The sequence below is a fragment of the Eleutherodactylus coqui genome, chromosome 3, assembly GCF_035609145.1.
Source record: "Eleutherodactylus coqui strain aEleCoq1 chromosome 3, aEleCoq1.hap1, whole genome shotgun sequence".
NCBI lineage: Eukaryota > Metazoa > Chordata > Amphibia > Anura > Eleutherodactylidae > Eleutherodactylus > Eleutherodactylus coqui.
This window is the reverse complement of record NC_089839.1, coordinates 13,453,354-13,459,353: the sequence shown is the minus strand read 5'-3', so window position 1 is coordinate 13,459,353 and position 6,000 is coordinate 13,453,354.

The window sequence follows — 6,000 nt, the reverse complement described above, 5'->3', positions numbered from 1 at the left end:
AGTAACCGCGTTGGTGAGGGCGCGTACAATGTTGCGGGAGACGTGGTCGTGCAGGGCTAGGACGGCACATCGGGAAAAGTAGTTGCGACTGGGAACTGAGTAGCGCGGGGGCCGCCGCCACCATCATACCTTTGAAAGCCTCCGTTTCCATAGCCCTATACGGCAGCATCTCCAGGCTGATAAATTTGGCTATGTGCACGTTTAACGCTTGAGCGTGCGGGTGCGTGGCGGCGTACTTGCGCTTGCGCTCCAACACTTGCGCTAGCGACGGCTGGACGGTGCGCTGAGAGACATTGGTGGATGGGGCCGAGGACAGCGGAGGTGAGGGTGTGGGTGCAGGCCAGGAGACGGTAGTGCCTGTGTCCTGAGAGGGGGGGTTGGATCTCAGTGGCAGGTTGGGGCACAGGGGGAGAGGCAGCGGTGCAAACCGGAGGCGGTGAACGGCCTTCGTCCCACCTTGTGGGGTGCTTGGCCATCATATGTCTGCGTATGCTGGTGGTGGTGAGGCTGGTGGTGGTGGCTCCCCGGCTGATCTTGGCGCGACAAAGGTTGCACACCACTGTTCTTCGGTCGTCTGCACTCTCAGTGAAAAACTGCCAGACCTTAGAGCACCTCGGCCTCTGCAGGGTGGCATGGCGCGAGGGGGCGCTTTGGGAAAGTTGGTGGATTATTCGGTCTGGCCCTGCCTCTACCCCTGGCCACCGCACTGCCTCTTCCAACCTGCCCTGCTGCTGCACTTGCCTCCCCCTCTGAAGACCTGTCCTCAGTAGGCGTAGCAAACCAGGTGGGGTCAGTCACCTCATCGTCCTGCTGCTCTTCCTCCGAATCCTCTGTGCGCTCCTCTCTCGGACTTACTCCAATTACTACTACCTGAGTGATAGACAACTGTGTCTCATCGTCATCGTCCTCCTCACCCACTGAAAGCTCTTGAGACAGTTGCTGGAAGTCCCCAGCCTCATCCCCCGGACCCCGGGAACTTTCCAAAGGTTGGGCATCAGTCACGACAAACTCCTCCAGTGGGAGAGGATTCGGAACCATTGCTGCCCATTCTGGGCAGGGGCCCGAGAACAGTTCCTGGGAGTCTGCCTGCTCCTCAGAATGTGTCATTGTAATGGAGTGAGGAGGCTGGGAGGAAGGAGGAGCAGCAGCCAGAGGATTCAGAGTTGCAGCAGTGGACGGCGCAGAACTCTGGGTGGTCGATAGATTGTTGGATGCACTTTCTGCCATCCACGACAGGACCTGCTCACACTGCTCATTTTCTAATAAAGGTCTACCGCGTGGACCCATTAATTGTGAGATGAATGTGGGGACGCCAGAAACGTGTCTCTCTCCTAATCCCGCAGCAGTCGGCTGCGATACACCTGGATCAGGAGCTCGGCCTGTGCCCACACCCTCACTTGGGCCTCCGCGTCCTCGCCCGCGTCCACGTCCTCTAGGCCTACCCCTACCCCTCAGCATGCTGTATTACCAGTAGTGCAGAAACAGAACGCTGTAATTAAATGTGCCGCTTATTGGCCTGTGGTTGGAGGCTGACTTCGCTTACGGAACGCACAGCAGAGCCAGGAAAGAATTTTGCGCAAGCCTGCTGTAACACTTAGCTGGCTGCGTATGAATTAGGACAACTACCCCCAGCAGAGACGCAGTACACTGAGGACGGTCACAGGCAGCCCAAATAGATTTTTTTCCCAAATTTTTTTGGAAAAGCCCACTGCCTATATAGACTGTATATGTCTTTCACTGTCCCTGCCTCACCACCACTACTGGCCCTGGACTATGTAAAATTACTGCAGGACGCAATGCTCTGGACGCAATGCTCTCCACAGCCGATATACCAAAAAAAAAAAGTGCAACACTGCAAAAAGCAGCCTCAACAGTACTGCACACGGTCAGATGTGGCCGTAAGAAGGACCGTTGGGGTTCTTGAAGCCTAAAATAACTCCTAACGCTCTCCCTATAGCAGCTCTGGCACCAGCAGCACTTTCCCTGAACTATGTCAGAACGCATCTGAGGCGAGCCGCGGGAGGGGCCGATTTATATACTCGGGTGACACCTGATCTCGCCAGCCACTCACTGCAGGGGGGTGGTATAGGGCTTGAACGTCGCAGGGGGAAGTTGTAATGCCTTCCCTGTCTTTCAATTGGCCAGAAAAGCGCGCTAACGTCTCAGAGATGAAAGTTAAAGTAACCCGAACATCGCGTGGTGCTCGTCACGAGTAACGAGCATCCCGAACACCCTAATACTCGAACGAGCATCAAGCTCGGACGAGTACGTTCGCTCATCTCTAATAGTTACCCTTCTGTGTTAACCAATGTGATTTGCTCCTCCGCACAAAGAGGCGTGGGGACAGGACATCACCAAGGCACAGGTTCCTCTTAGCCACCATGGATACACCATTTTCCAAAATTTTGCATACATCCTCATCCTGCTTCAAAATTGGCAGAAAATGAAGAAATACCGGTCGTTTTTTTTTACCTGAAAGAAATTATCACTACAGGGAGTAGAAAATAGCATTTTGTTAGTTCTACCAGAGACATTAGTACTTTCTTGCAATGAAACATTGCTTATTAACCCTTCCCTCGTTCTTTTATCCACCTTTCCACAGACTTTACTAAGTGTCTTCCTACTATCACCCCTTTTATTTAAAGGGGTTGTCCCGCGCCGAAACGGTTTTTTTTTTTTTTCAAACCCCCCCCCCCCCCCGTTCGGCGCGAGACAACCCCGATGCAGGGGTTAAAAAAGAACACCGGACAGCGCTTACCTGAATCCCCACGCTCCGGTGACTTCTTACTTACCCGGTGAAGATGACCGCCGGCATCTTCTCCCTCGGTGGACCGCAGGGCTTCTGTGCGGTCCATTGCCGATTCCAGCCTCCTGATTGGCTGGAATCGGCATGTGACGGGGCGGAGCTACACGGAGCCCCATTGAGAAAAGCAGAAGACCCGGACTGCGCAAGCGCGTCTAATTTGGCCATTAGACGGCGAAAATTAGACGGCAACCATGGAGACGAGGACGCTAGCAACGGAGCAGGTAAGTAAAAAACTTTTGATAACTTCTGTATGGCTCATAATTAATGCACAATGTACATTACAAAGTGCATTAATATGGCCATACAGAAGTGTATAGACCCACTTGCTGCCGCGAGACAACCCCTTTAATCTGTTACATAGAGATCATTTATGTTTTTCACCTTCTGTACAGGCTCTTTGCCCTTATTAGCTCCCCACTGTGTGCTTCGGATGGCTGCTACTTGCGTGTAATATTGTGTTTCCTGCAAATGGCTTTCTATACAAACTCGTCGATATCTTCCCTGTTTTACAGTCACCATGCAGGATGAGGTCCATAATGCCCTTCTGGCAGAGTTCCCTAGCCCTGCGTTCCTTGCAGCGAACCTTACAGATTCAGCCGAGGCTAGAAATGCCGCCGCATTTTAAATTAGCGGAATGCATTCTAGAATTTCTTTTCTTACGCCTTTGTATGGGGGGGACACCAGCGGTGGCATGTGTCTGACATCATCACGTACGACACAGCTCGGCATCATCACTGGGAGCCGGACGCTTCTAGACCTAAGCGCATGATGCAGCTGCACCTGCCGCGGGTCCTACGGCTTCCTGACCACTCTGCTGTATGCTGGCGGGCCGGACCTGGGACAGGAAGAAACACTGGAGATGGATGTGGGAGGTGACCTAAAGAACTCTCCTTCCTTGAATGCCGCGAGCTAACTAAGGATGCGGCACATGACTGGGAACAGGTACAGCAGGGGTTAAGTAGAGCGAGCAAAAGGGGGGTGGAGTTTAGACAGGAAGAGAAAGGGTGGGGGGGAGCGGAAGGAGCTCAGTCGTGAGACAGGAAGAGACGGGAGAAGACTGGAGAAGAGACAGCAGCAGAAAGAAGATTGCAAAGGGCGAAAAGTGTTTCCAGAGAGAGGAGAAGAGGTGCGGCAAAGGGAAGGAGTATCCAGCAGAAGAGGAGAAGCGGCGAAGAAATACCTGCAAGCGGCGTGGAAGAAGAGAAGGCAACCGCGTCCGGCGATCCAGAAGTCCCAAGATCGGAGGATGGAGGAGCTGCGAGCCCAGATTCGGGAGGCGATCCAGACGGACGGCGCGGAATGGCTAGAGGAGATCATCGCAAGCTGCAGATCGGGGTCGGAGTCCGGAAGGCCAGTCGGGCCGGCAGCAGCTTTACCGGCGGCTGCCGAGGGAGCGGAACAGCTGGGGGATGCCGGGCGAGGCCGCCCGAGGAGGAGACGGAACCCCCCTGCGAGGCTCAGTCCGAGCCCCGCCGCCAAGAGGGTCGGCCGCAGGAGCGGCCGCAGCGGAGAGATGTTGCAGGGCGCGGGACGCGCCACGAGGGCGGAGGCGCGAAATTCGAATCGCGCGGCGGTTGGAGCGACCGCGGAGGAGCAGCGGGAACAGCCGGGCGGCAGTCCGCAAAACAGCAGAGGGGCACCGGCAGCATCAAGCAGGGGCTCCGGGTCCAGGAGCCAGCGCGCAGTCGGGCGCACGGCAGCAGGAGACACCGGCAGCATGGAGCAGCCAAGGAGGCACGTGCCACGTGCAGACGCATGGCGGGAAGGCAGGCAAGATGGCGGCAGAGCAAGGCAGCAGCGCCAGGTACTGGGGAGGAGGGGGGGAGGAGCGTCCTCAGAGGGCCAGGCGGCCAGGCACTTAAACCCATTACCCGGGAGGTATAACCCTGGGGGGGGGAGGGATAGGGGATACAGCCCGGCCACCAGCTCTACCGGCAGTGCAGCCACCAGGGCGGGGAGCGCTCAGGGAGTTAGGGAAAGTGGGGAGATTATAGGAGAAGCGGGGATCCCATTTGTTTCCCTGGTCCCGGAGGGTCCATCGGCCGGGTCTTATGCGGGTCACCCTATCCATGAGCATCGACATAGCCGGTATGTAACTTACATCCCGCCCGCTGGCATCGGGTACGTAGTCAGCACCCAGACCCGTGAGCATAGCGGTCGCGCGGCTCACAGATATCACCTTCCACAGCAGCAAGCGATAGCGGCCCCTAGCTCACAGAGACTTTGTTATGTCAACCCACGTTTCGTGGTGGCAACATCGTCAGGTGGGGGGGATTCCTCACAGGGCTACGCCAGTCGCGCAAGCGGCAACAGGCAAGGTTTGGGTGCCAAGCGTAGACAACGCGAGAGAGCTAGGAGGGCAAGGTATCAGCAAAGGCGCGAGAGTGAGCTTGCGAGAGTAGGAGCGCAAGCAAGCGAGAGCATAAGGAGGCCGAGCGGAGAGTCTCTGGGCGACGGATCCAGGAGTCCAGGTGTACGGCACCACCAGGATACTTACCGCCATGCGGAACCTCCGCCAACACCTTCAACAAGCAGGCACAACATACGCCACAGGAGGCGGGATACACCCCCGGGACGGCCAGAGCGGGGCCACCTTATGATAGCGGGAGGATATGCGGCAAACGACGCTCCGCATGTGAGTTCGCGGCAGCCATCGAGCAGCAGAGGCAGGAGCCCTGGGAGAAGGACGGCAGGGACCTCGCCCTTGGCGATGCCGGAGGACGGTCGTGCCGGTGAGTCAGACTGTTTAAATGCTTGGAAAAATGTAATGGATCCCGCCAAGGTGGCGGAGAAAAACGATTTGGTGTTAGTATTAAAATCGGTTTTGAATAAAATGGATAAAAAAGAGGTTTTATCGGTGTCCTGTGGATCCCCGGGGGGCGCGGGCCCACCCGTGGGGCAGGAGGGTGGCTTAACAGCCGGAGGTGAAGTGGACCCGATGGAAGGGTTGAGATACGCAGACTCGTTGTTCTGCGGGGTTGCCCCCTTGGGGGTCGGTGTGTCGGATGATCTACTCGATAAGATCCGGAAAGGTGTTTATGTGGATATATGGTCTCTGTTGTCTCCGGACCATGTGACGGTGGATAAAGAGAGGGTGTCGGATCGTGTGGATAAAAAATCGAAGGTCGCTAAGACTTTCTGTAATTGGGTTCAAGCGTTTACGATTTTGGCGTACGTTACATGCCAACAGTACC